We start from the raw sequence: 16,683 nt of genomic DNA on the forward strand, positions 1-16,683 counted from the left end.
ATTACATGTCACTTCAGGTACTCTTTAAATTCCAGTTTGAGGATACAATTTGGTATAGCAAAGGTTAACTTTCTGAGAGTGTGAGGGGTTTTGCTTACTGTATTAGCTTTACACCACTTCAGCAAGCCCCTTTTCTATTTGTTGGTGTTTATACATTCCATATACTGTGACTGGTGTTCACCCTGTTGTTGATATTGTTAATTCCTCTTAGTGGTATGCCTGGCATAACTCTGCTCTGTGAGGGAACCAGGCCACATGTAAAATGTATACCTTTACCGGGATTTCCATTAGTGTGGTGCAGAATGTGTACGAGACAGAGACAGCTGGAGGCTGAGGCTTCAATCAGCTTTAGAGCACTGCAGAGTGCAGACTGCAATTCTTTAAAGAGAAACTGAAGCGAAAAAAAATTATGATATTATGATTTGTATGTGTAGTACAGCTAAGAAATAAAACATTAAGATCAGATACATCAGTCTAATTGTTTCCAGTACAGGAAGAGTTAAGAAACTCCAGTTGTTATCTCTATGCAAAAAAAGCCATTAAGCTCTATGACTTTCAAAGTCTTGGAGAGGGCTGTTTTCTGACTTTTATTATCTCAACTGTTCCTGAACTATTTACTTTTTCTCTGGCAGAGGAGAGGTCATTAGTTCACAGACTGCTCTGAAAGAATCATTTTGAATGCTGAGTGTTGTGTAATCTGCACATATTATAGAATGATGCAATGTTAGAAAAAACACTATATACCTGAAAATAAAAATATGAGAATGTTTTATTTGCTGCTAATCTTCTAGTAATTATTCATAGTACAAAACCAATTCACTATATCATATTTTTTTTTCGCTTCAGTGTCTCTTTAAACAAGCACATACTTTGCTTCAAGTAATATGCCAAGGGAGGGGTTTCTGGATCGAAGAACAGAGGTGAAAATGCAGTGAATGTCTTAGGAAAGTTTATTGTAACTCTTTCCAGACCTTAGTCTATGGTGTATTCTGTCCCTGTTCCTACTTTTATATTGGGAAGACCACCCGCCCCATTCGTGAGAGACTGGTAGAACATCGCCGGTCTGTCGCGAATGGGGTTGGTGCACAAAGACTAATTAGCCATGTTAGAGAGGCTCATAATGCTAATGCAGATGTTTTGCGCATGGTTGGCTTAGAATTGGTTAAAACTCCCAGACGGGGAGGAGATAAGGGAAGGATACTCTCCCAAAGGGAGGCACTATTGATCTCGAGGACCAATGCTGAGGGTCCTCTGGGTTTTAATGACCGTAATTAATTAAGTGTATTTTTGGACAAATATGTTTAGCCTTTCTCTTTCCTTCGCCTCTCTCCCTCTTTCCTTTTTATCTCTTGGTGTTTAGACTTACACTTATTGTCCGCTCATGTGTGCTTTGGGTCCTTAGTTAGGTATATAATGGTCATCCACTTGTATAATGTGTTTACATTTGGGGTTTGTACTGCAGCCTGTACTCCAGCCGTCTGGATCCCACCCCTTTCTTGTCCTAGCCCGCTATGAAGGACCTTCCTAAAACGCCCCATCACTGTTGGCCATATCCCTGGCTCACACAGTGGGACGGAATCCGCCTGTAGGCGGAGGCTATGGTACGCACCTCACGTCATTACGTGAGTGTGCGCCGTAGTAAACAGGGTCAGATTGGGGAAGCGGACGTCTGAAGTGCGCTCCATGGTGGAGCGCACGCGTTCTTCCGCTCCCCAACGTGGGCGGAAGGCGAGAGGGGGATGGCCCGGAAGTTTGGAGGAAGGCCTGGCGTCACGTTTAAAACGCCAAGCAATACGAATGGCGGAGAGCTTCTCCCCGCCATGGAGTCCTGTCTGTGAAAAAGCGCTGACAAGCGCGAAACAATTGTCGACAATACCATCTACTCTGCAACTGGTCAACTACTTGCGGTGATGTATTACTGAATTAACATCTGAAATGTCATATATGTTACTCCTGGAATAAATGAAGCTTTATGAACTGGTGCCCACGTTAAGTTGTTTCTATTGATGTAAAGTCTTTCCAGACCTATGTATGTATGGCATTGGCACTTTCCAAAATAAGTCCAATGTCGGACATAATCCAAGATCGTGAAACATGGTCAACATAGGAAAGCATGGATCAAAGTGTCACACTAAGGCTGACACTTTGATTGCCGTCTCCTGAGTCCCTACCATACCCACCCCAGCTCCACCACCAATTTACATATTACATGGCTGCTTTTGTGCCCACTGCTAGGGGCATTGTTGCCGGATCTAGTCTGGCATGGTGTAAGCCTATGTGGACAAAGTCCAACTCTTTAATCCCCTTCAGTACCATGCTGTGCTGCATAATATCATTATTACACTGATCCCCTCCCCCTGCACAATGGAAACAGTATGTGTTGTGGGGACATGGGCGATCAAAAAAATGGATTGGTATGGGTTAAAGCCAGTGTCTCTGTTGTTTCTGTTTTTTGTTTTGTTTTTGTTTTTTATTATATACGTACAAATTTTGATGGAAGTGTTTTTATTACTTTCAGTGTGAGCGTGATTGGGTAAGAGCCCCTAAGATGATCTCTATGCCCACTTACTAGAGTGGGGGTAATTATTGCCAAGACACCACCTTAGTGCTGAAAGGCATATTGGGCTGGTGCATGAAACAGCAGGTCACCTTTATGCTCACTGGTTGTGATGATGAGCACAAATATGGCATAATTATAATTTTGCATCATAATTTGCAATAGTGATTCAAAATTGTAATGCAAAGTTTTGGAAAAAAATCATAGTTCATTTTATTTGCAACCGTAATCAGGAACCGTCATTTTGCGCTGACTTTGTCGGTTAATAGCAAAGCACCCCAAACATGCTATTGTCACCAAAATTGCTAAGTATGTTCAAGTGAACCTGAAATGAAACACATCTCAGGTTTAATACTTACCTGGGGCTGCCTTAAGCCCCCTTGAGACCACTCTGTCCCTCGCTGTCTCCCCGGGTGGCTCCTGGCTTGTATGTGTGATGAAGTGCGACTTGGCCAGGCTACTGGGCTGTACTGCAGGGGACAGGAGCCACCTAGGGAGATGGCGAAGGACCGAGCAGCCTCAAGGGGACTTTAGGAAGCCCCAGGTAAGTATTAAATAAAAGGATGTGTTTCATCTCAGGTACCCTTTAAGGGGAATAGTGGGAACAAGTGGTACCACAGAAAAAAGTCAGAAAGTAAGAATTTCAAAAAGACCTTGTAATGTTTGAGAAGGAAAAATATTTTTTAAACTCAGTCAAATGACATTTTGCTGTAGAATCACTTTATCCAACTATTTCCTTTTTCTTATATAGCAATCTTGGTGATGATAGCATGTATGGGGGCTTTGCTAAAGTTGGCGCATTATTATGCAAAATAATAGATTAGGGGAAACTACTTGAATTTTGAAATTCCATGTGGCTGCTGTAATGGCAAAACTTTGCTAATTACGATTACACAACATTTTGCACAGATTATGATCATTGCTACTCACTGGGGTCTTTGCTGTTTCACAACCAGGCCCATTGTCTAGTGTGGGGTGTGTTTATATAGGGGGAGGGACCCAACACTTTTTTTAAATTTGCAGCAATAAGAAACATAAACAAATCCTAAGCAGCACATGACAAACACAATGCTTTTCTGTTCAGGACCATGGAAAGCTCCTGCTGTGTGGTAACTGAGTTTATAAACTCTGAGAGCCCATTCACACTAGGGCGATTAGCGGGCGATTCCTGGTAATCGGCAAAGCGCTAGCGTTTTTTAAAAAAGCTAGTGCTATTCTACCCTGTGGCAGTGTTCTCACTGCCGCAATTGGCGCCAATCGTGGGCTTTTTGCGATTAGCGTCAATCGCAAACGCCTTACCTGCAGCAGTTTTGAGGTGATTCTGGAGCAGATTATGGAGCAATCATGGTACAGAGCTATTAACCACTTCAGGACTCAGCCTTTACCCCCCCCCCCCTTAAGGACCAGCGCTGATTTAGAAGATCTGTGCTGGGTGGGCTCTACAGTCCCCAGCACAGATCAAACAACAGGCAGAGAGACCAGATCGCCCCCCCCCTTTTTTCCCCACTAGGGGGATGATGTGCTGGGGAAGTCTGATCGCTCCTGCCTGCATGTGGCTGGCGGGGGGGGGGCACCTCAAAGCCCCCTCCACCGCAGGATTCCCTCTCTCCCTCTCCTCCCTCCCTGCCCCGGAGATCGGAGGCTGCACAGGAACGGATCTGTGCAGCCTCTAACAGGCTCCTGCCTGTCATGTGACAGCGATCCCCGGCCGCTGATTGGCCGGGGATCGCTGATCTAGTACAACGCTGCTACTGTTAGCAGCGTTGTAAAAATGTAAACAAAGCGGATTATTTCCGCTTGTGTTTACATTTAGCCTGCGAGCCACGATCGGCGGGCCTGCAGGCTATTCACGGAGCCCCCCGCCGTGAATTGACAGGAAGCAGCCACTCGCGCGAGCGGCTGTTTCCTGATTAATTAGCCTGCAGCCGGTGACGCAGATGTGCGTCGCTGGTCCTGCAGCTACCACTTTGCCAACACGCGTTATGAGTACGTGGTCGGCAAGTGGTTAAAGTGCTAACCGCGATCGCTCTGAAATCACGGAAGTGTCCAGTAATATTTCCACGTTAAATTTGCGGAAGAATCACCCATGCAAAACGTTAGAGATTTTCGCTAGCGTCTGCCGATTTGTAAGTGTGAATGGGCATTAAGGCATTAATTACCATGCATTAATGCATTCCTATAATACAATATTTTTTCAGCTGCTCAGCTATCAGCTACAATGTTTTAATTAATAGAGAGGCTTAGAGGTTTTACATGCTTCCCACATCGGGAGATGCGGAAGTGATGCGGCCGGCGGCGGAAGTGATGCGATGCGGCTAGGTAGCCGCATTCGCATCACTTTGTAATGGAAACCGGCCTTAAAACCATGAGGTGGTGTGGATTCCACCTCAAGTTTGGTGCATAGGACTCCCCTCACTGGAATGTGGAGGGGAGTATGACACAGAAGGGAGTAGAGAGGCGCCCAATGGAGTATAAAAGAGTTAAAAACACTAAAAACTAAAGGGTTGAGGTGGCTTACCTCATAGACGACAACTCACTTTGAGTAGAAATGTTTATTAATAAGCACAAGCAACGCTTTTCTTGGGATCTCGCCCACATCCACCTGCAGTGGCACTTTATTGGCCTGAGGAACTGGGCTAGATCCCACGAAACGCGTTGCCTGTGCTTATTAATAAACATTTCTACTCAAAGTGAGTTGTCGTCTATGAGGTAAGCCACCTCAACCTTTTAGTTTTTAGTGTTTTTAACTCTTTTATACTTCATTGGGCGCCTCTTTACTCCCTTCATAGTCCCACATAGGATTGGATAGGGTTCAAATGCATTCAGAGAGATATAGGAGGCCTAAAAAGAGCACATGGACACTAGCAACCTAATTTCAACCTAAAGATTAGTATTCTCTGTAATGAATATAAATTACATATAACAGATCCATACTCACATGGGCAGGGCATGACACATGAGGACAACCCAAAGGCTTGGAACACAAGAGAAGGTGCCTAGTAGTGATAGACAATGAGAGAAAAATGTGGGAATCATTTCGGCACATACTATCAAAATCCATCCAATTTTGTTACTTGCAAAGTTAAGCAATGCCCTATGAATGCTGAATCTGTTCTATCAGTAGAGCCACAGCTAGAAGCAGAAGAATAAAGAGTTATGTGATGCCTTTTATTGAACTAGTTTTTTGCCTCCACCGGGCGTTCAGTTCTGTTCAAATATAGCATTCTGCAGTATCGTCTGTAGCCTAAGTAATAGAGGGTTTTTTATTAGTTTTCTGCTTCCTTGACAGATAAGCCTAGGGTTGGAGAAAGTGTGACTGTTACTGTACCTGCAAAATTTGTTTTACACACAGATGCCAAAAAAATATGTTTCTTGCTATGCGCAAGTTGGTGTCAGATGTGAAAAATGTCAGTTCTGTGAGTGACAAACAGATCTGAGAGTTTAAAAACATACATTTGTAATTAATTCAGTTATCCAGTAAGAGGTGTGATTTCACGTGATCATTTCTTTGCTTCCAACACAATGATCTCACTCAGCACAAAGATATGGCCAGAGAAATGTTATCTGCCCTATTCTAAACAATGGCCAAATGCTAAAGCTGCGTACACATGTCCAACTTTTTGCCTGATTGTAATTTGGATCAGTCATTTGAACGACTTGTCAGGCAAACAACATGTCATTTAAACAACCTTTACATATGTTTAACAAAGCGGCCGACAAACTAATTTACATGTCGCCTGCCAGACTGAACGTTCAGTCATAAAAGATGCACGGCATCACATTGATAAATCCTGCACCTCTGCACAGACAACAGCGGCGGCCGAATTTAAACAAGCGCAGGGGGAAACAGGATTGCCCAAAAGCCTCAGGAGAAGCGGGGACGCCCGCACCGGACTAAACAGCATAAGGAGGCGTAAGGCAAAGGACTGCTACAGGCGATAAGTACCTGGGCGCATACCAAGGCCGCGCAACCAGCGGATAGCCGTGAGATGACAACGCCGGCGGTGGTCGGGTCGGTAACAAGCACATACACATGGCCATAAGATAGGCCCTTGGACACCACACAAGCCAGACCAAGTTCCGGAAAGCGTGAGTAACTGTGCCAAATCGAATAATACAGCACGTGTTTTGCAAAAGCATTGTCCATGTTGGAAAGAACACTATCCAGATATCTGGTTAATGGAAATTGCCAAGCAATTGATATAACAGTGTTGTTGGGCCCAATGATGAAGAAAAAAGGCTATAGGAAGGTTGGACTGGCCGGGTGGTGTTCCACACAGGGGGTTTAAAGGGTTGGGTTTGGTGCAATAGTGGGAAACGGGTAGTATTTGTAATATGTTTTAAGGTGGATAACCAATACAATTGCATATACAATTATCCCAGTTTCTTGCGGTTTTGTTATACAAGGTTTAAACTGTGCACAGCACAAATATTAGGTTTTTTAAAAGAAACCTCTGCACGGACATGTTTATTGGTCAAAAGACCGCTGGTCGTTTGTACACACGTATGGACCTGATAGTCGTTTAAACGACAGTTGGTCCAACTGATCTGGCAAGCGGAACGGGCAAAACAGCTGTTATCAGTCACGTGACTGCGCGTACACACGTCCAACTTGTTAAAACGCCAAAGTTGGATGACAAGTTGGTCGGAAAAGTTGGACGTGTGTAACCGCTTTTAACCACTTGAGGACCGCAGTGTTAAACCCCCCTAGTGACCAGGCCACTGCAGCTTTCGGGGCTTGCTGCAGGGCCGCACAACTCAGCACACAAGTTATTTCCTCCCCTTTTCTCCCCACCAACAGAGCTCTCTGTTGGTGGGGTCTGATCGCTCCCCCCAGTGTTTATTTATTTATTTTTTACAAATATTTTTATTTTTTCTTTAGTAAAATTGTGCATTTTTTAAATATTTTTGCCTCCCTCCCTCCCCCATTCAGCCTATCACAGCGGATCGCTCCTGTGTCCCCCAGGGGGACAGCTGTGTCATACGGCTGTCCCCAGTACAGCACTGCTGTAGATCGCAGCTCTGTACATGGTTATTAAACGGCGGTTTCCAAGGTGCGGCGGTGACAGCGCTTGCTGCGGGTATGTGCGCAGGGGCAAACCCAGGATTTTCAAGGGGGGGATTCCTGAAAGGTCTCCCTCAGCCACGCACAATACAGTATAATAATATGGTAGGACATCATGCTGAGTAAGTACACATAATGCAATTTCCTGTCTGAATGACAGGATCTGATGATTATTTTTGAGATGTCTGATATGCTCCCCAATCAACAACGGGTTCGATCAGGAGCAGTTTGGATACAGATAATAATGAGGACAGCCGACATTGCTAATGAAGGGGAAAGTGAAGCATTCACACAGTAGGGCACAGGGATGTGCTCATACCTGACTCTGTTGAGTTCCCCAGAGCTGCTCCATGCTCTGTACACATGCTGCTGCTCCATCCAAAGTCAACTGTAGCAGGCAAAAAAGGGGGCGGTGCTGTGAGCTGCAGGATGCGTGCACCGTGCAGATATTTTGGTGTCTCAACTTGTGCCTGGCCCCAGACACTGCACTGGTCTAAGGGGGGATTCTGGGCAGCTGTAATCCCCACCCTGCATTTGCCTATGTTGCGGCGATTCATCGTTATTCAGCGGTGTTCCGCCGTTTCAGGTACCAGCGGTCTCTGGTTTTTAAGGGGGCAGAGACCGCTGGTACTTAAGTGGTTAAAGGTTTTGAAGTATGTTATCTCTTTTGTCATGCACTCCACTTATCTGTCTCCCTGTCTTTACTTTTACAGACTTATGTGCAAATTTGTATAAATAAATATAAATTTACCAACTAAAAAAATTGTTATAGTGTGCTGAATGTTATGTCCATTGTCTAAAGGATTTCTTTGCTTATCTCTACATAATAATGCAAAGGAAGATTAGGGCTAGATGGAGGTGTTGCGAGGACATGTCTTTTGCCAAACTTGTTTATGCTAATAAGTGTTCCTCCCAGAAAGTTGGTGGGAAATCCATACTGAGGTAACAGAAGCCTCGTACACACGTGCAGCTTTTCCACACCACCCTTTTTTTCAGAATGGAAATGTAGGATATTATACAACATCCTGAATTTAGAAACTAGATCCGAATCTGAGACAAAAAAGAGATAAAAACCTGGTAGCAGTCAAAGAACTATGAGACAGGTTGGGGGCTGTTACTCAGGATTGACCATCCATAGTGAGCCACCCCCTGTTGCTCAGATCGGGTAGGTAGATCAGTTTATCTATCTGATGTACAACATGATCCCTGTAAGAATCCACCATTGCATATTGGACATTTTTTCTTGTCTTGTTTTTTTTCCACTTTTGCCGTTCTTTGTTTTCCAAAGGGTCTTTCCTTTCCTTTTTCATTTTTTGTCTTCTTTTCTTCGTTTGTCTGTGTATTAACTCCCCCAAAAAGGAAGTCAAATCAACTCAGGAAGAGAACGGTCAATGATGCAAATTAAGGGCCTGCTTCCACTACACACGGATTATTGATGCAGAAAAGTTGACTCCAATGAATGCCTATGGGCTTGATTCCACTAAACGCGATTTTTCTGATGCAAATTTCCCATAGGCATTCATTAGAGTCAGTTTTCTGCATCCAGAATCCGCGTGTAGTGGAAACGCCCTAAGTTGGGCAGAGGAACATGGCTATGAAGTCCATTTTTTCAATTCTGGGCAAATGTTCAAAGTTGATGCCCACCAACCCCCCCTTGTTGCATCTACTTCAACAATTTTTGAATCTTTAATTTTAGCCAGTGATAGCGTGTATTACTATGCACATCTATAAATGTTTCATGAAATGATTGCATCTATTAGCCCATCAGTCCTTCATCACAACAGTGCTTAATATGTATGCATATACTGTCTGAGGGAAAAGGCATACATTACTTTAAGTGGATAACTTGACTGCAGTAGAGTTATTTTTCTCTGCCTGCTTTCATTGCAGCGCTTAACATTACCTCTTCATGACTGACACATTAACAAAGCATTTATGTTCTGACTAGGAGATATTAATACATAGTGGTGTTACATTCACATGCCACCAAGACACTTACAGCCTGTCTTACATGAACTTCAGCTATTGTGTGAAAGAATTGTCAGCGTGGCAAACCTGAGCAACAACAATAATAATAATAATTACATATGTAAATGCCAGATAACAGAACTCAGCATAAAAGCTGAAGTACAAAACTTGTTTTATATTTTACCTCTCAAAGAATTACCAGTTTGTTCAATCGCTTGTATAAATCACACACATCAGCCACACCGCAGAGTCAGGAAGTTGTCACCGGTGTTTCCTGTTTTAGCTTTGCAGTCATATGTGTCACCGGCCTGTTCACGGTCAATGACTCGGCATTACAAATGCTCAAAAGAAAAGTATATTGTTATCAAATTCTTTTGGTATTGATAATGGCAGAGAGCAGGGAATAGTCAGCGCATGCGCAGACCTGTCACGCCGGCGAGCGTGATGACGTGAAGCGGCCGGCGTGATGACGCATTGCGTCAATAACCAGGAAGACCCGGCCAACACCAGGCCCGGGTGACGCCGATAACGGGGGCCGGCGGAGGCTAAAGGAGACGAGCCAGGAGGACCCTGCGGGACCTCGCCGCCTACGGTGAGCTGGAAGAAGCCCCAGGTAAGTGTATTCTTTTAAATTCAGGCACTTCTCTGAGTCCCTTTAAGTAAAAACTGAAAAGCCACCTGTTTAGTATAGCATTTGCCTTTTTCCCTGTAACACATCACACTGCAACTACAGTATGTACTGATCTGAGACAAGCTTATGTGCTTTGGGTCCTAAGTTAGAAAAGCAACTTACAAATGTTTTGTTGTTGTTTCGCAACTAATAAGAATGTTGGCACCATAAACTTAGATGCACATACTAGGAAAGGTTGTAGGGGAGTACAGTCCTCTGTTCCTTAAAGCCTGAGGCAGGGAACACACTTGTCTGTTTTCGTGCGCGTTTTCTGCACAGAAAAACTGAGAACTCATGTTAATCAATGGGCTAGTACAAACTTAATATGTTGTTCGCGCACAGAAAAAAAACTGACATTCTGCATCCTGATTCTGCATATTTTGTCAGTTTACTCTATCAATTACATCAGCTGCTGTGAAAAAACGCGCGCGTTTTCCTGAATAGAAACACACTTGGTGTGCAGAAAAAGTATACAGGAAAACGCGCGCAGAAAACTGAAAGACTAGTGTGTTCCCTGCCTGAAGAGAGTAAAATTATTTAAAATAAACACATGACGTAGCTGCAAATGAACATTACATACTAACCTCACTGTTAATTCCTCTCAGAAGGTCTCCATTTTCTTCTTACCGTGATCCATTCCAGTTCTGACAATATTTTGTCAGAACTGAAATATAAGAGTTGCTGTGAGTTACTGTATATATCAGCAGCTGTCAGTTACAACTAAATGTGCAAGGTAATGTCCATGTTTCCCTATGGCTCAAGTGGGTGATATTACAGTTTAACAGTTTGCTGATCAGGAAGCTGTTGTGGGGTAATGGCCATTTTTAAAATGAAGGACGGATAATTAATTGATCACAGTGGACAAATGGGACACAGGAGAGGAAAAAGAGATTGTGTAGTAGACTACATGGGAGGTAAGTATGACCTGTGTATGGTTAGTTTGACTTTTTATTTTCAGTTCAGGTTCTCTTTAACCTCTAGCCAATTGCGTCACGCCGAAGGGCGTGGCCACGGCGGCAGCCCCAGGACCGCCTAATGCTGATCGGCGTAAAGTCCTGGGGCTCTGTTTTGCAGGAGATCGCATGCAGGGTGCGCGCGCATCTCCTGCTTGGTGGGGTGGAGCGGAGCGGAGCCTTCAGTCTTCAAGCGGCAACCTCCGCTCAGGAGACTGTTGGACGCCGTCTATTTACATGTACAGAGCTGCGATCTACAGCAGCACTGTACTAAGGACAGCCGTGTGACAAGGCTGTCCCCTCCTTAGGCACAGGGGTGATCGGCTGTCATAGGCTGAAGCCTAAGACAGCTGATCACATGGATTGGCTGGTGGGGGGAGGGAGGGGGAGTATAACACATAATAAAAACAAATTTTTTATCAAAAATAAACATAAATAAACAAAAATATACAAACAAGCATCTGGAGGGGCGATCAGACCGCACCAACAGAGAGCTCTGTTGGTGGGGAGAAAAGTGTGGGGGGGGAATCACTAGTGTGCTGTGTCGTGTGGCCCTGCAGCTTGGCCTTAAAGCTGCAGTGGCCAATTTCTCTAAAAATGTCCTGGTCACTAGGGGGGTTTAACACCGTGGTCCTCAAGAGGTTAACAATACTAGGCCGCAAGTCGTATTACACTGGAAGAACACTTTGCAAGGGTAAATGGCTGAGGAAGCCACTACTGATTTGTCTTCTGCTTATTGGTATTGAACTTGAACTTAACTTCATGTAACTTGGAGCACCTGGCCCACTGCAGCTCTTTGCTTAAGCACGAGACAGACTACAGGATTACCCACACTGGGAGACAATGCAATGGAGCGTAGCTTCTTGGAGTGATGTGTTTGGCTCTTGGCTGTTACTACAAACACGTAGTGTCAGTTTCAATATTTGGCTGCCTCTTGCTGGCAGTGGTCCTGGTGAGATGACAGTTTGCTTGACGTAGGAATGGTGTGTTGGGATTCTTTAGAAACATCTGTGGGAGGCGGAGAGAGGAGAATCTGAGCATGCTATTAGTATGTGTGTATGCGAGAGGAGAGCTGGCGGTCTCAGTGACTGACTACGAGCAGCAGCTGATGGCTGCCTAATAGCACACATGGAGCAGGATGTGCAGGCGCTGTGGAAACTGTAGTTTATCATGTAAGCAAAGCAGACAAAAAAAAAAATCTAACATCAGAAGACAGTCAAACCACTTAACCAATTTAAATGTTTGTAATTGTGTAATTTCAGCTAAAGTTGAACTCTTCCTCTGAATTCTCTCATTGAATGCAATCTTCAGCACAGGATTTCTGCAACCTTTTCCTCAGCAAAGAGTGGGATCACCTGTTAGTTGTAGTTCATGTTAGCAAGTTATCTAAAGTGTCTATTAATACAAATCTTAAAGGGGCACTATGGTGAAAATTAGCTTTCTGGCATAAACCTGTTACCATGTACCTAACATTAGGAGCTTCAGATGCCAAGCAGTTTATTTTTTTTAAATGTGTCCTTGAAAGGTTATACAAGAAGTTTTAAATCAGGATGATACAATGTATTGGCTAACTAAAAAAAATAAGAATAAGCGAGCTTTTGGCTTTGCGCTCGGCCGCTCGCTTATTCTTATTCTTTTTAGTTAGCCAATAAATGGTATCATCCTGATTTAAAACTTCTTGCTTTTACTGATGGCTAGCATGGTACAATACCCTACTGCTACTGAAAGGTTATACAGAGCAGATGCAGTTATCCTTTCCGACGTATCTTGGAGCTAAACGACGTGGCATCCCCCTCTGCTAAGTCAGGCTAAGTTTAACAGCTGATTTCTACGTTCTCTCTCTAAAGTACGGGGACGTGCAGGCTGTGTGCTGGGGAAGTTCATAGAACTGTGAGCAGAAGTAGCCCAGTGAGTGTAAACAGGACTGTAAAGTCATTTACCTTGCTTATTTGTTTATCTAAGGCCCCATTCACACTTGCGTTTTGCCTTGCAAACGGACCGGATCCTGATCGGATCTGTACGGTTCCGATCAGAATCCGGTCCGTTTGCATCAGGCATGCATCAGGCTGCCATCCGGATCCGTGGGCAAAAAATAGCGAAATTAAATTAAAAAATGTTGGGGTCAGCAGAAGGTGCACCTGGTGCACCTGTAGAATCAGGTTCCTCCGCTGTAGGCCTCACCTCCACCTCCGACATTCTGCCAAAACAGCTCCAGCACGTCTGTCACTGCTGCTCCACTCCAGACATGCTTGGCCCATGTGTCCCCATCCGAAATGGCCGCTTGGATACGCATAGGAAGTGGGGTAGAACGTCAGGTTTTTGTAGGCAGTGTGTTCTGTGCCTTCCGTTTCCCATTGGTTTCTGTGTTTCGGATGGTGCTGTCAGGCTCCGGTCAGGCTCCGGTCAGGATGCGTGGGAGATCCGGACCCAAAAAATAGCGCATGTTGGAAAAGAGTCCGGAGTCCGGATCCGATCCGGCTCCGGAACGTACGGAACGGACGCGTGTGAACGTCCGCGTAGACATTACATTGCTATGCGGAACGTACGTTCCGTTTGTACAGTATGCGTTCCGATCCGATCCGGAAAATCCTGATAGCGAACGCTAATGTGAACCGGGCCTAACATCTTGAACATACCAGTGTCAGCTTCAGCCGAGATAAACCTGTTACGGGGCAGCCCCAGTCAGCAGAGGAGGGGGGATGGGCAGGATCTCTGCATGTGCTCTGTATAACCTTTTCAAGCATTTAAAAAAGCAAAAACTGCTTGGTTTTTGTTGCTCCTAATTTAGGTACATGCTAAGAGGGTTATGCCAGAAGAAACCTAATTTTCGTCATGCTGCCCCTTTGAGTTATGTCCTGCTGTTACTGGATGGTTGATGCACATTGGCAAGGTTCACCAGTAGGTGGTGGATACAATATAGCAGCAGCAATCTCAACTGGCTAAAACCAGAAGCTATGAGGATCAGTGGTGGGCAGAAATTTTGCATATGCAAAATTTTGCATCAAAATTTGCAAATGGTAAATCATTTTGTATGTAATACAGGGCCGGTTTAAGTAGCAATGGGGCCCCAGGGCAAAATAAACTTGGGGGGCCCCCCAACAGATACCCCAAAACAAAAATCGTCATTAAGGGACTTTTTTTGCAGCTGGTATAGTCAAGGTGTGAAGCCCCAATCGGTCGAAGCTCCACATTCTGGCTACCCCAGCCTGCATGGGGGACAAGGGGTTAAAAAGTTTCAGGAGTGGGGACCCCACATAATTTTTTTTAAAAAAAATTCCCACACTCTAAACATAAAAAAAAAAAATTGGGAAAATAGGAAAAAATGCCAGGGATCTTCATACAGCCATATTGCGGCTGTATAGCGATCCCTGGCCAAAGCGCTGTGGCTGCATATGGACCCCCTGGAAACCCCGTCAGGAAATGTATTGCTCTTTCGTTTGATGCATGTAAAATTACACTACCGTTAGGTTTGCTACTAAAAGTGATATTTACCGCATTTAAAAGTATACTTTTTTCCTTCGAAAAAGTGCTTTGTCTGCAGTATAACGAGCCCAGAGCCATGTGTTTGCAATGCTTTTTTTTTTAATCTACCTGCCTCATTAAATAGCTGTCATGCTCGCAGTACCCGCCTTGAAAATGAAACCTGCAGCCAACTTTTTCAACTCTAAACTTAATTTCTTGTGGCTCTCTTTCCATGTGCAGCGTTGCCCCTCCTATTCCATGTTCAGCCCCCTCTTTCCCTCTTTTATATGTAAAATCCATGTATAGCAGTCTCTCTCTCTCTCTCTCTCTCTCTCTCTCTCTTTCTCTTTCTCTCTTATGTACAGCTCTCTTAGGAGCTGTTGCTCACTTTCAGCCTCCCTATTCCAGTTGCATCTCCCTTTTCCATTTACAGAAACCCCTCCTCCACCTCCAGCCCCCACACCACCACCCTTTGACAGCAGTTGCCCAACACCTGGGCCTTTGGGGCCTTTCCAAAAACACAGCCCTAACTGTAGCTGCCACCAATGATGATTGTAATGTGCTAATTAAGTTTTCACAAAATTTGCATAATTTTCATAATTACAATTACGATAATAGGAAACAAATCGTAATCCTGAAAAATTCTGCTTAATTTTGCGCAATTAAGAATTACAAATTTCTGATAATTAAGAATTACAATTTCCTGAAGTCATTGCACATTTTGTGTTGTAATGTCGAAGATGCTAAATTTGGGCTCGTCACTAGCACAGAAGTCTTGTCTTTGTTCAGTGGAGAGGAAAAGGTGTAGAAAGTAACATGAAACATAACTGGTTATTTAAAACTGAGGTGTCTATAAACTGGCATTTTCCTACTAATTCATTTCAGATGTAACATTATATCATGCTGTCTGGCAAAGGAATTAGATTGGAAGATTTGCCAAGACAGTTCAGAAAGAAGGATGTCCTGTAAATAGCGTATGAAATAAGCAAGTTTTAATTTAAAAAAAAGTGTTAAATTATTTGAATAATGAATATGTCAGGAAGATTTGCTGACACGTCTAACTCCCCAGCAGATACGGTGAAAAATGCATACTAAAGACTTTATGTTCCAGTCAGTTGCAGCAAGACGAATTAAATGCCTGAAAGTGAAAATTGCAGCTGCCAGAGCTATGAGTTTAAAGGGTGAGTAAACTTAATTCACAAATCACATTATTTTAAAGACCTGGCATAACTATTCGCAGGCATATTTTATAAGCCCTTAAATCTTAACACAATATTAAATATAAGAGGTTATATTGTAGTGATTTCACCCATCTGGGGGAGGAGGGGCTATTTTTTTCCCCTGAAAAAACTGTAAAAAAAATTAAAATATGGAAAACAACCTGAGATCAGATATGAATTCAAGCATGTAAAAGGTTTTTTTAACTTAACGCATGCATGAAAAAAAGGCGCCATGAAAAAAAGAGCCCGGCTGGATAACGAAATGGCGCCGGTGGATAATGAAATCTGGTGCAGTGACTGGTGGTATATAACACTGCGTGCGCTCATGTAGGTAGGTGCACTGAACAGGTAGGTATGCAGTGATTGGTATTACAAATGTGCAGCTGTCACACACACAGGTACCATGAACAGGTGCAGTGACTGGTGGTATATAACACTGTGTGTGCTAATGTAGGTAGGTGCACTGAACAGGTAGGTATGCAGTGATTGGTATTACAAATGTGCAGTTGTCACACACACAGGTACTGTGAACAGGTGCAGTGACTGGTGGTATAAAACACTGAGTGCGCTCACGTAGGTAGGTGCACTGAACAGGTAGGTATGCAGTGATTGGTATTACAAATGTGCAGCTGTCACACACACAGGTACCATGAACAGGTGCAGTGACTGGTGGTATATAACACTGTGTGTGCTAATGTAGGTAGGTGCACTGAACAGGTAGGTATGCAGTGATTGGTATTACAAATGTGCAGCTGTCACACACACAGGTACTGTGAACAGGTGCAGTG

This window comes from Hyperolius riggenbachi, chromosome 9 (genome assembly GCF_040937935.1).
Source record: "Hyperolius riggenbachi isolate aHypRig1 chromosome 9, aHypRig1.pri, whole genome shotgun sequence".
NCBI lineage: Eukaryota > Metazoa > Chordata > Amphibia > Anura > Hyperoliidae > Hyperolius > Hyperolius riggenbachi.